The sequence below is a fragment of the Podarcis cretensis genome (assembly GCF_951804945.1).
Source record: "Podarcis cretensis genome assembly, chromosome: 13".
In the NCBI taxonomy this organism is placed as follows: Eukaryota; Metazoa; Chordata; class Lepidosauria; order Squamata; family Lacertidae; genus Podarcis; species Podarcis cretensis.
In genome coordinates this window covers 384059-401871 of record NC_137182.1, presented here as the reverse complement: position 1 = coordinate 401871, position 17813 = coordinate 384059, and positions in this window count along the sequence as shown.

Genomic DNA, 17813 nt, shown 5'->3' with positions numbered 1-17813 from the left:
TTACACTGCTTTGCTATTTGTGGGTGAATTAAAACCAACAACACCATGCGAATTGAAAGAAACCCAATCAAAGCTTATTCGTCTTCTTTCTATGCATATCGAAAAAAAAGACGCTGTGTTGTTATTTTGGTCTTACATAAAGTGCGATTTCTGGGTCAATGTCCATTTTCACCAAAGAACACGACTTGAAATAAGCAAAAGCCAAGTCTTTCTATGTAGTTGGAAGCCAAAACAACCTGTTTTGGCTTATTACATTTCAGTTTGCTATATGTGGGTGAATGAAAACCGAAAGAAAAATCAAAGCTTATTTGTCCTCTTTCTATTGAGATGGAACCAAAATACCTGTGCTTGAATTGGGCTGATAACAAAGCTTTCACTCAGCGATTTCTGGGTGAATATGCATTCTAACCCCAAAAACAACAATTGGAAATAAGCCCCATCACAACTTTTTATGTAGATGGAACCCAAAACTCCTTTTTGCTTTGGTTGAGGGCGATTCTGGTGCACACTCAACACCATGCGAATTGAAAGAAGCCCAATCAAAGCTTATTCGTCTTCTACGCATATGGAAGCAAAAAGACGCTGTCTTGTTATTTTGGTGTAATTACATAAACTTTGCGAGTTCTGGGTCAATGTGCATTTTCACCAAAGAACACGACTTGAAATAAGCGACATCCAAGATTCATCTTTCTATGTAGATGGAACCCAAAACAACCTGATTTGCTTTGTTTTGGCATATTACACTTCGCGTTGCTATTTGTGGGTGAATGAACACGGAAAACAATCCAAGCTTATTGGACCTCTTTCTATTGAAATGGAACCAAGACTCCTATGCTTGAATTGGGCTGATAGCAAACATTTCACGTTGCGATTTCTGGGTGAATGTGCATTCTAACCCCAAAAACAACAATTGGAAATAAGCCCAATCAGAGCTTTATCATCTTTTTATGTAGATTGAACCCGAAACTCTTTTTTTATTTGGTTGGGGGCGATTCTGGTGCACACGCAAAAAACACCATGCGAATTGAAAGCAGCCCAATCAAAGCTTATTCGGTTTTTCTCTACACATATGGAAGCGAAAAGACGCTGTTTTGTTATTTTGGTCTCGTTACATACAGTGCTTGAATTGGGCTGATAACAAACCTTTCACTGCGATTTCTGGGTGAATATATGTGGGTGAATGAAAACCGAAAGAAAAATCAAAGCTTATTTGTCCTCTTTCTATTGAGCTGGAACCAAAACACCTGTGCTTGAATTGGGCTGATAACAAACCTTTCACTGCGATTTCTGGGTGAATATGCATTCTAACCCCAAAAACAACAATTGGAAATAAGCCCCATCACAGCTTTTTATGTAGATGGAACCCAAAACTCCTTTTTGCTTTGGTTGAGGGCGATTCTGGTGCACACCCAACACCATGCGAATTGAAAGAAGCCCAATCAAAGCTTATTCGTCGTCTTTCTACGCATATGGAAGCAAAAAGACGCTGTCTTGTTATTTTGGTGTAATTACATAAACTTTGCGATTTCTGGGTCAATGTGCAATTTCACCAAAGAACACGACTTGAAATAAGCGACATCCAAGATTCGTCTTTCTATGTAGATGGAACCCAAAACAACCTGTTTTACTTTGTTATGGCATATTACACTTCGCGTTGCTATTTGTGGGTGAATGAACACGGAAAACAATCCAAGCTTATTGGTCCTCTTTCTATTGAAAAGGAACCAAGACTCCTATGCTTGAATTGGGCTGATAGCAAACATTTCACGTTGCGATTTCTGGGTGAATGTGCATTCTAACCCCAAAAACAACAATTGGAAATAAGCCCAATCAGAGCTTTATCATCTTTTTATGTAGATTGAACCCGAAACTCTTTTTTTATTTGGTTGGGGGCGATTCTGGTGCACACCCAAAAAACACCATGCGAATTGAAAGCCCAATCAAAGCTTATTCGGTTATTCTCTACACATATGGAAGCGAAAAGACGCTGTTTTGTTATTTTGGTCTCGTTACATAGTGCGTTTTTTGACTCAATGTTGCAGTTACACCAAGGAACCTTGGAATAAGCGACATCCAAGATTTTTCTTTCTATGTAGAGGGAACCCAGACAACCTGTTTTGCTTTGATTTGGCATTACACTGCTTTGCTATTTGTGGGTGAATTAAAACCAACAACACCATGCGAATTGAAAGAAACCCAATCAAAGCTTATTCGTCTTCTTTCTATGCATATCGAAAAAAAAGACGCTGTGTTGTTATTTTGGTCTTACATAAAGTGCGATTTCTGGGTCAATGTCCATTTTCACCAAAGAACACGACTTGAAATAAGCAAAAGCCAAGTCTTTCTATGTAGTTGGAAGCCAAAACAACCTGTTTTGGCTTATTACATTTCAGTTTGCTATATGTGGGTGAATGAAAACCGAAAGAAAAATCAAAGCTTATTTGTCCTCTTTCTATTGAGATGGAACCAAAATACCTGTGCTTGAATTGGGCTGATAACAAAGCTTTCACTCAGCGATTTCTGGGTGAATATGCATTCTAACCCCAAAAACAACAATTGGAAATAAGCCCCATCACAACTTTTTATGTAGATGGAACCCAAAACTCCTTTTTGCTTTGGTTGAGGGCGATTCTGGTGCACACTCAACACCATGCGAATTGAAAGAAGCCCAATCAAAGCTTATTCGTCTTCTACGCATATGGAAGCAAAAAGACGCTGTCTTGTTATTTTGGTGTAATTACATAAACTTTGCGAGTTCTGGGTCAATGTGCATTTTCACCAAAGAACACGACTTGAAATAAGCGACATCCAAGATTCGTCTTTCTATGTAGATGGAACCCAAAACAACCTGATTTGCTTTGTTTTGGCATATTACACTTCGCGTTGCTATTTGTGGGTGAATGAACACGGAAAACAATCCAAGCTTATTGGACCTCTTTCTATTGAAATGGAACCAAGACTCCTATGCTTGAATTGGGCTGATAGCAAACACTTCACGTTGCGATTTCTGGGTGAATGTGCATTCTAACCCCAAAAACAACAATTGGAAATAAGCCCAATCAGAGCTTTATCATCTTTTTATGTAGATTGAACCCGAAACTCTTTTTTTATTTGGTTGGGGGCGATTCTGGTGCACACGCAAAAAACACCATGCGAATTGAAAGCAGCCCAATCAAAGCTTATTCGGTTTTTCTCTACACATATGGAAGCGAAAAGACGCTGTTTTGTTATTTTGGTCTCGTTACATACAGTGCTTGAATTGGGCTGATAACAAACCTTTCACTGCGATTTCTGGGTGAATATATGTGGGTGAATGAAAACCGAAAGAAAAATCAAAGCTTATTTGTCCTCTTTCTATTGAGCTGGAACCAAAACACCTGTGCTTGAATTGGGCTGATAACAAACTTTTCACTGCGATTTCTGGGTGAATATGCATTCTAACCCCAAAAACAACAATTGGAAATAAGCCCCATCACAGCTTTTTATGTAGATGGAACCCAAAACTCCTTTTTGCTTTGGTTGAGGGCGATTCTGGTGCACACCCAACACCATGCGAATTGAAAGAAGCCCAATCAAAGCTTATTCGTCTTCTTTCTACGCATATGGAAGCAAAAAGACGCTGTCTTGTTATTTTGGTGTAATTACATAAACTTTGCGATTTCTGGGTCAATGTGCAATTTCACCAAAGAACACGACTTGAAATAAGCGACATCCAAGATTCGTCTTTCTATGTAGATGGAACCCAAAACAACCTGTTTTACTTTGTTATGGCATATTACACTTCGCGTTGCTATTTGTGGGTGAATGAACACGGAAAACAATCCAAGCTTATTGGTCCTCTTTCTATTGAAAAGGAACCAAGACTCCTATGCTTGAATTGGGCTGATAGCAAACATTTCACGTTGCGATTTCTGGGTGAATGTGCATTCTAACCCCAAAAACAACAATTGGAAATAAGCCCAATCAGAGCTTTATCATCTTTTTATGTAGATTGAACCCGAAACTCTTTTTTTATTTGGTTGGGGGCGATTCTGGTGCACACCCAAAAAACACCATGCGAATTGAAAGCCCAATCAAAGCTTATTCGGTTATTCTCTACACATATGGAAGCGAAAAGACGCTGTTTTGTTATTTTGGTCTCGTTACATAGTGCGTTTTTTGACTCAATGTTGCAGTTACACCAAGGAACCTTGGAATAAGCGACATCCAAGATTTTTCTTTCTATGTAGAGGGAACCCAGACAACCTGTTTTGCTTTGATTTGGCATTACACTGCTTTGCTATTTGTGGGTGAATTAAAACCAACAACACCATGCGAATTGAAAGAAACCCAATCAAAGCTTATTCGTCTTCTTTCTATGCATATCGAAAAAAAAGACGCTGTGTTGTTATTTTGGTCTTACATAAAGTGCGATTTCTGGGTCAATGTCCATTTTCACCAAAGAACACGACTTGAAATAAGCAAAAGCCAAGTCTTTCTATGTAGTTGGAAGCCAAAACAACCTGTTTTGGCTTATTACATTTCAGTTTGCTATATGTGGGTGAATGAAAACCGAAAGAAAAATCAAAGCTTATTTGTCCTCTTTCTATTGAGATGGAACCAAAATACCTGTGCTTGAATTGGGCTGATAACAAAGCTTTCACTCAGCGATTTCTGGGTGAATATGCATTCTAACCCCAAAAACAACAATTGGAAATAAGCCCCATCACAACTTTTTATGTAGATGGAACCCAAAACTCCTTTTTGCTTTGGTTGAGGGCGATTCTGGTGCACACTCAACACCATGCGAATTGAAAGAAGCCCAATCAAAGCTTATTCGTCTTCTACGCATATGGAAGCAAAAAGACGCTGTCTTGTTATTTTGGTGTAATTACATAAACTTTGCGAGTTCTGGGTCAATGTGCATTTTCACCAAAGAACACGACTTGAAATAAGCGACATCCAAGATTCATCTTTCTATGTAGATGGAACCCAAAACAACCTGATTTGCTTTGTTTTGGCATATTACACTTCGCGTTGCTATTTGTGGGTGAATGAACACGGAAAACAATCCAAGCTTATTGGACCTCTTTCTATTGAAATGGAACCAAGACTCCTATGCTTGAATTGGGCTGATAGCAAACATTTCACGTTGCGATTTCTGGGTGAATGTGCATTCTAACCCCAAAAACAACAATTGGAAATAAGCCCAATCAGAGCTTTATCATCTTTTTATGTAGATTGAACCCGAAACTCTTTTTTTATTTGGTTGGGGGCGATTCTGGTGCACACGCAAAAAACACCATGCGAATTGAAAGCAGCCCAATCAAAGCTTATTCGGTTTTTCTCTACACATATGGAAGCGAAAAGACGCTGTTTTGTTATTTTGGTCTCGTTACATACAGTGCTTGAATTGGGCTGATAACAAACCTTTCACTGCGATTTCTGGGTGAATATATGTGGGTGAATGAAAACCGAAAGAAAAATCAAAGCTTATTTGTCCTCTTTCTATTGAGCTGGAACCAAAACACCTGTGCTTGAATTGGGCTGATAACAAACCTTTCACTGCGATTTCTGGGTGAATATGCATTCTAACCCCAAAAACAACAATTGGAAATAAGCCCCATCACAGCTTTTTATGTAGATGGAACCCAAAACTCCTTTTTGCTTTGGTTGAGGGCGATTCTGGTGCACACCCAACACCATGCGAATTGAAAGAAGCCCAATCAAAGCTTATTCGTCGTCTTTCTACGCATATGGAAGCAAAAAGACGCTGTCTTGTTATTTTGGTGTAATTACATAAACTTTGCGATTTCTGGGTCAATGTGCAATTTCACCAAAGAACACGACTTGAAATAAGCGACATCCAAGATTCGTCTTTCTATGTAGATGGAACCCAAAACAACCTGTTTTACTTTGTTATGGCATATTACACTTCGCGTTGCTATTTGTGGGTGAATGAACACGGAAAACAATCCAAGCTTATTGGTCCTCTTTCTATTGAAAAGGAACCAAGACTCCTATGCTTGAATTGGGCTGATAGCAAACATTTCACGTTGCGATTTCTGGGTGAATGTGCATTCTAACCCCAAAAACAACAATTGGAAATAAGCCCAATCAGAGCTTTATCATCTTTTTATGTAGATTGAACCCGAAACTCTTTTTTTATTTGGTTGGGGGCGATTCTGGTGCACACCCAAAAAACACCATGCGAATTGAAAGCCCAATCAAAGCTTATTCGGTTATTCTCTACACATATGGAAGCGAAAAGACGCTGTTTTGTTATTTTGGTCTCGTTACATAGTGCGTTTTTTGACTCAATGTTGCAGTTACACCAAGGAACCTTGGAATAAGCGACATCCAAGATTTTTCTTTCTATGTAGAGGGAACCCAGACAACCTGTTTTGCTTTGATTTGGCATTACACTGCTTTGCTATTTGTGGGTGAATTAAAACCAACAACACCATGCGAATTGAAAGAAACCCAATCAAAGCTTATTCGTCTTCTTTCTATGCATATCGAAAAAAAAGACGCTGTGTTGTTATTTTGGTCTTACATAAAGTGCGATTTCTGGGTCAATGTCCATTTTCACCAAAGAACACGACTTGAAATAAGCAAAAGCCAAGTCTTTCTATGTAGTTGGAAGCCAAAACAACCTGTTTTGGCTTATTACATTTCAGTTTGCTATATGTGGGTGAATGAAAACCGAAAGAAAAATCAAAGCTTATTTGTCCTCTTTCTATTGAGATGGAACCAAAATACCTGTGCTTGAATTGGGCTGATAACAAAGCTTTCACTCAGCGATTTCTGGGTGAATATGCATTCTAACCCCAAAAACAACAATTGGAAATAAGCCCCATCACAACTTTTTATGTAGATGGAACCCAAAACTCCTTTTTGCTTTGGTTGAGGGCGATTCTGGTGCACACTCAACACCATGCGAATTGAAAGAAGCCCAATCAAAGCTTATTCGTCTTCTACGCATATGGAAGCAAAAAGACGCTGTCTTGTTATTTTGGTGTAATTACATAAACTTTGCGAGTTCTGGGTCAATGTGCATTTTCACCAAAGAACACGACTTGAAATAAGCGACATCCAAGATTCATCTTTCTATGTAGATGGAACCCAAAACAACCTGATTTGCTTTGTTTTGGCATATTACACTTCGCGTTGCTATTTGTGGGTGAATGAACACGGAAAACAATCCAAGCTTATTGGACCTCTTTCTATTGAAATGGAACCAAGACTCCTATGCTTGAATTGGGCTGATAGCAAACATTTCACGTTGCGATTTCTGGGTGAATGTGCATTCTAACCCCAAAAACAACAATTGGAAATAAGCCCAATCAGAGCTTTATCATCTTTTTATGTAGATTGAACCCGAAACTCTTTTTTTATTTGGTTGGGGGCGATTCTGGTGCACACGCAAAAAACACCATGCGAATTGAAAGCAGCCCAATCAAAGCTTATTCGGTTTTTCTCTACACATATGGAAGCGAAAAGACGCTGTTTTGTTATTTTGGTCTCGTTACATACAGTGCTTGAATTGGGCTGATAACAAACCTTTCACTGCGATTTCTGGGTGAATATATGTGGGTGAATGAAAACCGAAAGAAAAATCAAAGCTTATTTGTCCTCTTTCTATTGAGCTGGAACCAAAACACCTGTGCTTGAATTGGGCTGATAACAAACCTTTCACTGCGATTTCTGGGTGAATATGCATTCTAACCCCAAAAACAACAATTGGAAATAAGCCCCATCACAGCTTTTTATGTAGATGGAACCCAAAACTCCTTTTTGCTTTGGTTGAGGGCGATTCTGGTGCACACCCAACACCATGCGAATTGAAAGAAGCCCAATCAAAGCTTATTCGTCGTCTTTCTACGCATATGGAAGCAAAAAGACGCTGTCTTGTTATTTTGGTGTAATTACATAAACTTTGCGATTTCTGGGTCAATGTGCAATTTCACCAAAGAACACGACTTGAAATAAGCGACATCCAAGATTCGTCTTTCTATGTAGATGGAACCCAAAACAACCTGTTTTACTTTGTTATGGCATATTACACTTCGCGTTGCTATTTGTGGGTGAATGAACACGGAAAACAATCCAAGCTTATTGGTCCTCTTTCTATTGAAATGGAACCAAGACTCCTATGCTTGAATTGGGCTGATAGCAAACATTTCACGTTGCGATTTCTGGGTGAATGTGCATTCTAACCCCAAAAACAACAATTGGAAATAAGCCCAATCAGAGCTTTATCATCTTTTTATGTAGATTGAACCCGAAACTCTTTTTTTATTTGGTTGGGGGCGATTCTGGTGCACACGCAAAAAACACCATGTGAATTGAAAGCAGCCCAATCAAAGCTTATTCGGTTTTTCTCTACACATATGGAAGCGAAAAGACGCTGTTTTGTTATTTTGGTCTCGTTACATAGTGCGTTTTTTGACTCAATGTTGCAGTTACACCAAGGAACCTTGGAATAAGCGACATCCAAGATTTTTCTTTCTATGTAGAGGGAACCCAGACAACCTGTTTTGCTTTGATTTGGCATTACACTGCTTTGCTATTTGTGGGTGAATTAAAACCAACAACACCATGCGAATTGAAAGAAACCCAATCAAAGCTTATTCGTCTTCTTTCTATGCATATCGAAAAAAAAGACGCTGTGTTGTTATTTTGGTCTTACATAAACTGCGATTTCTGGGTCAATGTCCATTTTCACCAAAGAACACGACTTGAAATAAGCAAAAGCCAAGTCTTTCTATGTAGTTGGAAGCCAAAACAACCTGTTTTGGCTTATTACATTTCAGTTTGCTATATGTGGGTGAATGAAAACCGAAAGAAAAATCAAAGGTTATTTGTCCTCTTTCTATTGAGATGGAACCAAAACACCTGTGCTTGAATTGGGCTGATAACAAAGCTTTCACTCAGCGATTTCTGGGTGAATATGCATTCTAACCCCAAAAGCAACAATTGGAAATAAGCCCCATCACAACTTTTTATGTAGATGGAACCCAAAACTCCTTTTTGCTTTGGTTGAGGGCGATTCTGGTGCACACCCAACACCATGCGAATTGAAAGAAGCCCAATCAAAGCTTATTCGTCTTCTACGCATATGGAAGCAAAAAGACGCTGTCTTGTTATTTTGGTGTAATTACATAACCTTTGCGAGTTCTGGGTCAATGTGCATTTTCACCAAAGAACACGACTTGAAATAAGCGACATCCAAGATTCATCTTTCTATGTAGATGGAACCCAAAACAACCTGATTTGCTTTGTTTTGGCATATTACACTTCGCGTTGCTATTTGTGGGTGAATGAACACGGAAAACAATCCAAGCTTATTGGTCCTCTTTCTATTGAAATGGAACCAAGACTCCTATGCTTGAATTGGGCTGATAGCAAACATTTCACGTTGCGATTTCTGGGTGAATGTGCATTCTAACCCCAAAAACAACAATTGGAAATAAGCCCAATCAGAGCTTTATCATCTTTTTATGTAGATTGAACCCGAAACTCTTTTTTTATTTGGTTGGGGGCGATTCTGGTGCACACGCAAAAAACACCATGTGAATTGAAAGCAGCCCAATCAAAGCTTATTCGGTTTTTCTCTGCACATATGGAAGCGAAAAGACGCTGTTTTGTTATTTTGGTCTCGTTACATAGTGCGTTTTTTGACTCAATGTTGCAGTTACACCAAGGAACCTTGGAATAAGCGACATCCAAGATTTTTCTTTCTATGTAGAGGGAACCCAGACAACCTGTTTTGCTTTGATTTGGCATTACACTGCTTTGCTATTTGTGGGTGAATTAAAACCAACAACACCATGCGAATTGAAAGAAACCCAATCAAAGCTTATTCGTCTTCTTTCTATGCATATCGAAAAAAAAGACGCTGTGTTGTTATTTTGGTCTTACATAAACTGCGATTTCTGGGTCAATGTCCATTTTCACCAAAGAACACGACTTGAAATAAGCAAAAGCCAAGTCTTTCTATGTAGTTGGAAGCCAAAACAACCTGTTTTGGCTTATTACATTTCAGTTTGCTATATGTGGGTGAATGAAAACCGAAAGAAAAATCAAAGCTTATTTGTCCTCTTTCTATTGAGATGGAACCAAAACACCTGTGCTTGAATTGGGCTGATAACAAAGCTTTCACTCAGCGATTTCTGGGTGAATATGCATTCTAACCCCAAAAGCAACAATTGGAAATAAGCCCCATCACAACTTTTTATGTAGATGGAACCCAAAACTCCTTTTTGCTTTGGTTGAGGGCGATTCTGGTGCACACCCAACACCATGCGAATTGAAAGAAGCCCAATCAAAGCTTATTCGTCTTCTACGCATATGGAAGCAAAAAGACGCTGTCTTGTTATTTTGGTGTAATTACATAAACTTTGCGAGTTCTGGGTCAATGTGCATTTTCACCAAAGAACACGACTTGAAATAAGCGACATCCAAGATTCATCTTTCTATGTAGATGGAACCCAAAACAACCTGATTTGCTTTGTTTTGGCATATTACACTTCGCGTTGCTATTTGTGGGTGAATGAACACGGAAAACAATCCAAGCTTATTGGACCTCTTTCTATTGAAATGGAACCAAGACTCCTATGCTTGAATTGGGCTGATAGCAAACATTTCACGTTGCGATTTCTGGGTGAATGTGCATTCTAACCCCAAAAACAACAATTGGAAATAAGCCCAATCAGAGCTTTATCATCTTTTTATGTAGATTGAACCCGAAACTCTTTTTTTATTTGGTTGGGGGGGATTCTGGTGCACACGCAAAAAACACCATGCGAATTGAAAGCAGCCCAATCAAAGCTTATTCGGTTTTTCTCTACACATATGGAAGCGAAAAGACGCTGTTTTGTTATTTTGGTCTCGTTACATACAGTGCTTGAATTGGGCTGATAACAAACCTTTCACTGCGATTTCTGGGTGAATATATGTGGGTGAATGAAAACCGAAAGAAAAATCAAAGCTTATTTGTTCTCTTTCTATTGAGCTGGAACCAAAACACCTGTGCTTGAATTGGGCTGATAACAAACCTTTCACTGCGATTTCTGGGTGAATATGCATTCTAACCCCAAAAACAACAATTGGAAATAAGCCCCATCACAGCTTTTTATGTAGATGGAACCCAAAACTCCTTTTTGCTTTGGTTGAGGGCGATTCTGGTGCACACCCAACACCATGCGAATTGAAAGAAGCCCAATCAAAGCTTATTCGTCGTCTTTCTACGCATATGGAAGCAAAAAGACGCTGTCTTGTTATTTTGGTGTAATTACATAAACTTTGCGATTTCTGGGTCAATGTGCAATTTCACCAAAGAACACGACTTGAAATAAGCGACATCCAAGATTCGTCTTTCTATGTAGATGGAACCCAAAACAACCTGTTTTACTTTGTTATGGCATATTACACTTCGCGTTGCTATTTGTGGGTGAATGAACACGGAAAACAATCCAAGCTTATTGGTCCTCTTTCTATTGAAATGGAACCAAGACTCCTATGCTTGAATTGGGCTGATAGCAAACATTTCACGTTGCGATTTCTGGGTGAATGTGCATTCTAACCCCAAAAACAACAATTGGAAATAAGACCTATCACAGCTTTTTATGTAGATGGAACCCAAAACTCTTTTTTTATTTGGTTGGGGGCGATTCTGGTGCACACGCAAAAAACACCATGCGAATTGAAAGCAGCCCAATCAAAGCTTATTCGGTTTTTCTCTACACATATGGAAGCGAAAAGACGCTGTTTTGTTATTTTGGTCTCGTTACATAGTGCGTTTTTTGACTCAATGTTGCAGTTACACCAAGGAACCTTGGAATAAGCGACATCCAAGATTTTTCTTTCTATGTAGAGGGAACCCAGACAACCTGTTTTGCTTTGATTTGGCATTACACTGCTTTGCTATTTGTGGGTGAATTAAAACCAACAACACCATGCGAATTGAAAGAAACCCAATCAAAGCTTATTCGTCTTCTTTCTATGCATATCGAAAAAAAAGACGCTGTGTTGTTATTTTGGTCTTACATAAACTGCGATTTCTGGGTCAATGTCCATTTTCACCAAAGAACACGACTTGAAATAAGCAAAAGCCAAGTCTTTCTATGTAGTTGGAAGCCAAAACAACCTGTTTTGGCTTATTACATTTCAGTTTGCTATATGTGGGTGAATGAAAACCGAAAGAAAAATCAAAGCTTATTTGTCCTCTTTCTATTGAGATGGAACCAAAACACCTGTGCTTGAATTGGGCTGATAACAAAGCTTTCACTCAGCGATTTCTGGGTGAATATGCATTCTAACCCCAAAAGCAACAATTGGAAATAAGCCCCATCACAGCTTTTTATGTAGATGGAACCCAAAACTCCTTTTTGCTTTGGTTGAGGGCGATTCTGGTGCACACCCAACACCATGCGAATTGAAAGAAGCCCAATCAAAGCTTATTCGTCGTCTTTCTACGCATATGGAAGCAAAAAGACGCTGTCTTGTTATTTTGGTGTAATTACATAAACTTTGCGATTTCTGGGTCAATGTGCAATTTCACCAAAGAACACGACTTGAAATAAGCGACATCCAAGATTCGTCTTTCTATGTAGATGGAACCCAAAACAACCTGTTTTACTTTGTTATGGCATATTACACTTCGCGTTGCTATTTGTGGGTGAATGAACACGGAAAACAATCCAAGCTTATTGGTCCTCTTTCTATTGAAATGGAACCAAGACTCCTATGCTTGAATTGGGCTGATAGCAAACATTTCACGTTGCGATTTCTGGGTGAATGTGCATTCTAACCCCAAAAACAACAATTGGAAATAAGCCCAATCAGAGCTTTATCATCTTTTTATGTAGATTGAACCCGAAACTCTTTTTTTATTTGGTTGGGGGCGATTCTGGTGCACACGCAAAAAACACCATGCGAATTGAAAGCAGCCCAATCAAAGCTTATTCGGTTTTTCTCTACACATATGGAAGCGAAAAGACGCTGTTTTGTTATTTTGGTTTCGTTACATACAGTGCTTGAATTGGGCTGATAGCAAACATTTCACGCTGCGATTTCTGGGTGAATGTGCATTCTAACCCCAAAAACAACAATTGGAAATAAGCCCCATCACAGCTTTTTATGTAGATGGAACCCAAAACTCCTTTTTGCTTTGGTTGAGTGTGATTCTGGTGCACACCCAACACCACCATGCGAATTGAAAGAAGCCCAATCAAAGCTTATTTGTCTCCTTTCTACGCATATGGAAGCAGAAAGACGCTGTTTTGTTATTTTGGTCTAAATACATAAACTGCGATTTCTGGGTCAATGTGCATTTTCACCAAAGAACACGACTTGAAATAAACAAAAGACAAGATTCTTCTTTCTATGTAGTTGGAACCCAAAACAACCTGTTTTGGCTTATTACATTTCCGTTTGCTATATGAGGGTGAATGAAAACCGAAAGAAAAATCAAAGCTTATTTGTCTTCTTTCTATTGAGATGGAACCAAAACACCTGTGCTTGAATTGGGCTGATAACAAAGCTTTCACTCAGCGATTTCTGGGTGAATATGCATTCTAACCCCAAAAGCAACAATTGGAAATAAGCCCCATCACAGCTTTTTATGTAGATGGAACCCAAAACTCCTTTTTGCTTTGGTTGAGGGCGATTCTGGTGCACACCCAACACCATGCGAATTGAAAGAAGCCCAATCAAAGCTTATTCGTCGTCTTTCTACGCATATGGAAGCAAAAAGACGCTGTCTTGTTATTTTGGTGTAATTACATAAACTTTGCGATTTCTGGGTCAATGTGCAATTTCACCAAAGAACACGACTTGAAATAAGCGACATCCAAGATTCGTCTTTCTATGTAGATGGAACCCAAAACAACCTGTTTTACTTTGTTATGGCATATTACACTTCGCGTTGCTATTTGTGGGTGAATGAACACGGAAAACAATCCAAGCTTATTGGTCCTCTTTCTATTGAAATGGAACCAAGACTCCTATGCTTGAATTGGGCTGATAGCAAACATTTCACGTTGCGATTTCTGGGTGAATGTGCATTCTAACCCCAAAAACAACAATTGGAAATAAGCCCAATCAGAGCTTTATCATCTTTTTATGTAGATTGAACCCGAAACTCTTTTTTTATTTGGTTGGGGGCGATTCTGGTGCACACGCAAAAAACACCATGCGAATTGAAAGCAGCCCAATCAAAGCTTATTCGGTTTTTCTCTACACATATGGAAGCGAAAAGACGCTGTTTTGTTATTTTGGTTTCGTTACATACAGTGCTTGAATTGGGCTGATAGCAAACATTTCACGCTGCGATTTCTGGGTGAATGTGCATTCTAACCCCAAAAACAACAATTGGAAATAAGCCCCATCACAGCTTTTTATGTAGATGGAACCCAAAACTCCTTTTTGCTTTGGTTGAGTGTGATTCTGGTGCACACCCAACACCACCATGCGAATTGAAAGAAGCCCAATCAAAGCTTATTTGTCTCCTTTCTACGCATATGGAAGCAGAAAGACGCTGTTTTGTTATTTTGGTCTAAATACATAAACTGCGATTTCTGGGTCAATGTGCATTTTCACCAAAGAACACGACTTGAAATAAACAAAAGACAAGATTCTTCTTTCTATGTAGTTGGAACCCAAAACAACCTGTTTTGGCTTATTACATTTCCGTTTGCTATATGAGGGTGAATGAAAACCGAAAGAAAAATCAAAGCTTATTTGTCTTCTTTCTATTGAGATGGAACCAAAACACCTGTGCTTGAATTGGGCTGATAAAAAAACCTTTCACTGCGATTTCTGGGTGAATGTGCATTCTAACCCCAAAAACAACAATTGGAAATAAGCCCCATCACAGCTTTTTATGTAGATGGAACCCAAAACTCCTTTTTGCTTTGGTTGAGGGCGATTCTGGTGCACACCCAACACCACCATGCGAATTGAAAGAAGCCCAATCAAAGCTTATTCGTCGTCATTCTACGCATATGGAAGCAAAAAGACGCTGTCTTGTTATTTTGGTGTAATTACATAAACTTTGCGAGTTCTGGGTCAATGTGCATTTTCACCAAAGAACACGATTTGAAATAAGCCCAATCAGAGCTTTATCATCTTTTTATGTAGATTGAACCCGAAACTCTTTTTTTATTTGGTTGGGGGCGATTCTGGTGCACACGCAAAAAACACCATGCGAATTGAAAGCAGCCCAATCAAAGCTTATTCGGTTTTTCTCTACACATATGGAAGCGAAAAGACGCTGTTTTGAAATCTTGGTCTCGTTACTTACAGAGCGTTTTTTGAGTCAATGTTGCATTTACACCAAGGAACACCTTTGAATAAGCGACATCCAAGATTCTTCTTTCTATGTAGATGGAACGCAGAAAACCTGTTTTGCTTTGATTTGGCATTACACTGCTTTGCTATTTGTGGGTGAATTAAAACCAACAACACCATGCGAATTGAAAGAAACCCAATCAAAGCTTATTCGTCTTCTTTCTATGCATATCGAAAAAAAAGACGCTGTGTTGTTATTTTGGTCTTACATAAACTGCGATTTCTGGGTCAATGTCCATTTTCACCAAAGAACACGACTTGAAATAAGCAAAAGCCAAGTCTTTCTATGTAGTTGGAAGCCAAAACAACCTGTTTTGGCTTATTACATTTCAGTTTGCTATATGTGGGTGAATGAAAACCGAAAGAAAAATCAAAACTTATTTGTCCTCTTTCTATTGAGATGGAACCAAAACACCTGTGCTTGAATTGGGCTGATAATACTTTCACTCAGCGATTTCTGGGTGAATATGCATTCTAACCCCAAAAGCAACAATTGGAAATAAGCCCCATCACAACTTTTTATGTAGATGGAACCCAAAACTCCTTTTTGCTTTGGTTGAGGGCGATTCTGGTGCACACCCAACACCATGCGAATTGAAAGAAGCCCAATCAAAGCTTATTCGTCTTCTACGCATATGGAAGCAAAAAGACTCTGTCTTGTTATTTTGGTGTGATTACATAAACTTTGCGATTTCTGGGACAATGTGCAATTTCACCAAAGAACACGACTTGAAATAAGCGACATCCAAGATTCGTCTTTCTATGTAGATGGAACCCAAAACAACCTGTTTTTGCTTTGTTATGGCATATTACACTTCGCGTTGCTATTTGTGGGTGAATGAACACGGAAAACAATCCAAGCTTATTGGTCCTCTTTCTATTGAAATGGAACCAAGACTCCTATGCTTGAATTGGGCTGATAGCAAACATTTCACGTTGCGATTTCTGGGTGAATGTGCATTCTAACCCCAAAAACAACAATTGGAAATAAGCCCAATCAGAGCTTTATCATCTTTTTATGTAGATTGAACCCGAAACTCTTTTTTTCTTTGGTTGGGGCCGATTCTGGTGCACACCCAAAAAACACCATGCGAATTGAAAGCCCAATCAAAGCTTATTCGGTTATTCTCTACACATATGGAAGCGAAAAGACGCTGTTTTGTTATTTTGGTCTCGTTACATAGTGCGTTTTTTGACTCAATGTTGCAGTTACACCAAGGAACCTTGGAATAAGCGACATCCAAGATTTTTCTTTCTATGTAGAGGGAACCCAGACAACGTGTTTTGCTTTGATTTGGCATTACACTGCTTTGCTATTTGTGGGTGAATTAAAACCAACAACACCATGCGAATTGAAAGAAACCCAATCAAAGCTTATTCGTCTTCTTTCTATGCATATCGAAAAAAAAGACGCTGTGTTGTTATTTTGGTCTTACATAAACTGCGATTTCTGGGTCAATGTCCATTTTCACCAAAGAACACGACTTGAAATAAGCAAAAGCCAAGTCTTTCTATGTAGTTGGAAGCCAAAACAACCTGTTTTGGCTTATTACATTTCAGTTTGCTATATGTGGGTGAATGAAAACCTAAAGAAAAATCAAAGCTTATTTGTCCTCTTTCTATTGAGATGGAACCAAAACACCTGTGCTTGAATTGGGCTGATAGCAAACATTTCACGTTGCGATTTCTGGGTGAATGTGCATTCTAACCCCAAAAACAACAATTGGAAATAAGCCCAATCAGAGCTTTATCATCTTTTTATGTAGATTGAACCCGAAACTCTTTTTTTATTTGGTTGGGGGCGATTCTGGTGCACACGCAAAAAACACCATGTGAATTGAAAGCAGCCCAATCAAAGCTTATTCGGTATTTCTCTACACATATGGAAGCGAAAAGACGCTGTTTTGTTATTTTGGTCTCGTTACATAGTGCGTTTTTTGACTCAATGTTGCAGTTACACCAAGGAACCTTGGAATAAGCGACATCCAAGATTTTTCTTTCTATGTAGAGGGAACCCAGACAACCTGTTTTGCTTTGATTTGGCATTACACTGCTTTGCTATTTGTGGGTGAATTAAAACCAACAACACCATGCGAATTGAAAGAAACCCAATCAAAGCTTATTCGTCTTCTTTCTATGCATATCGAAAAAAAAGACGCTGTGTTGTTATTTTGGTCTTACATAAACTGCGATTTCTGGGTCAATGTCCATTTTCACCAAAGAACACGACTTGAAATAAGCAAAAGCCAAGTCTTTCTATGTAGTTGGAAGCCAAAACAACCTGTTTTGGCTTATTACATTTCAGTTTGCTATATGTGGGTGAATGAAAACCGAAAGAAAAATCAAAGCTTATTTGTCCTCTTTCTATTGAGATGGAACCAAAATACCTGTGCTTGAATTGGGCTGATAACAAAGCTTTCACTCAGCGATTTCTGGGTGAATATGCATTCTAACCCCAAAAGCAACAATTGGAAATAAGC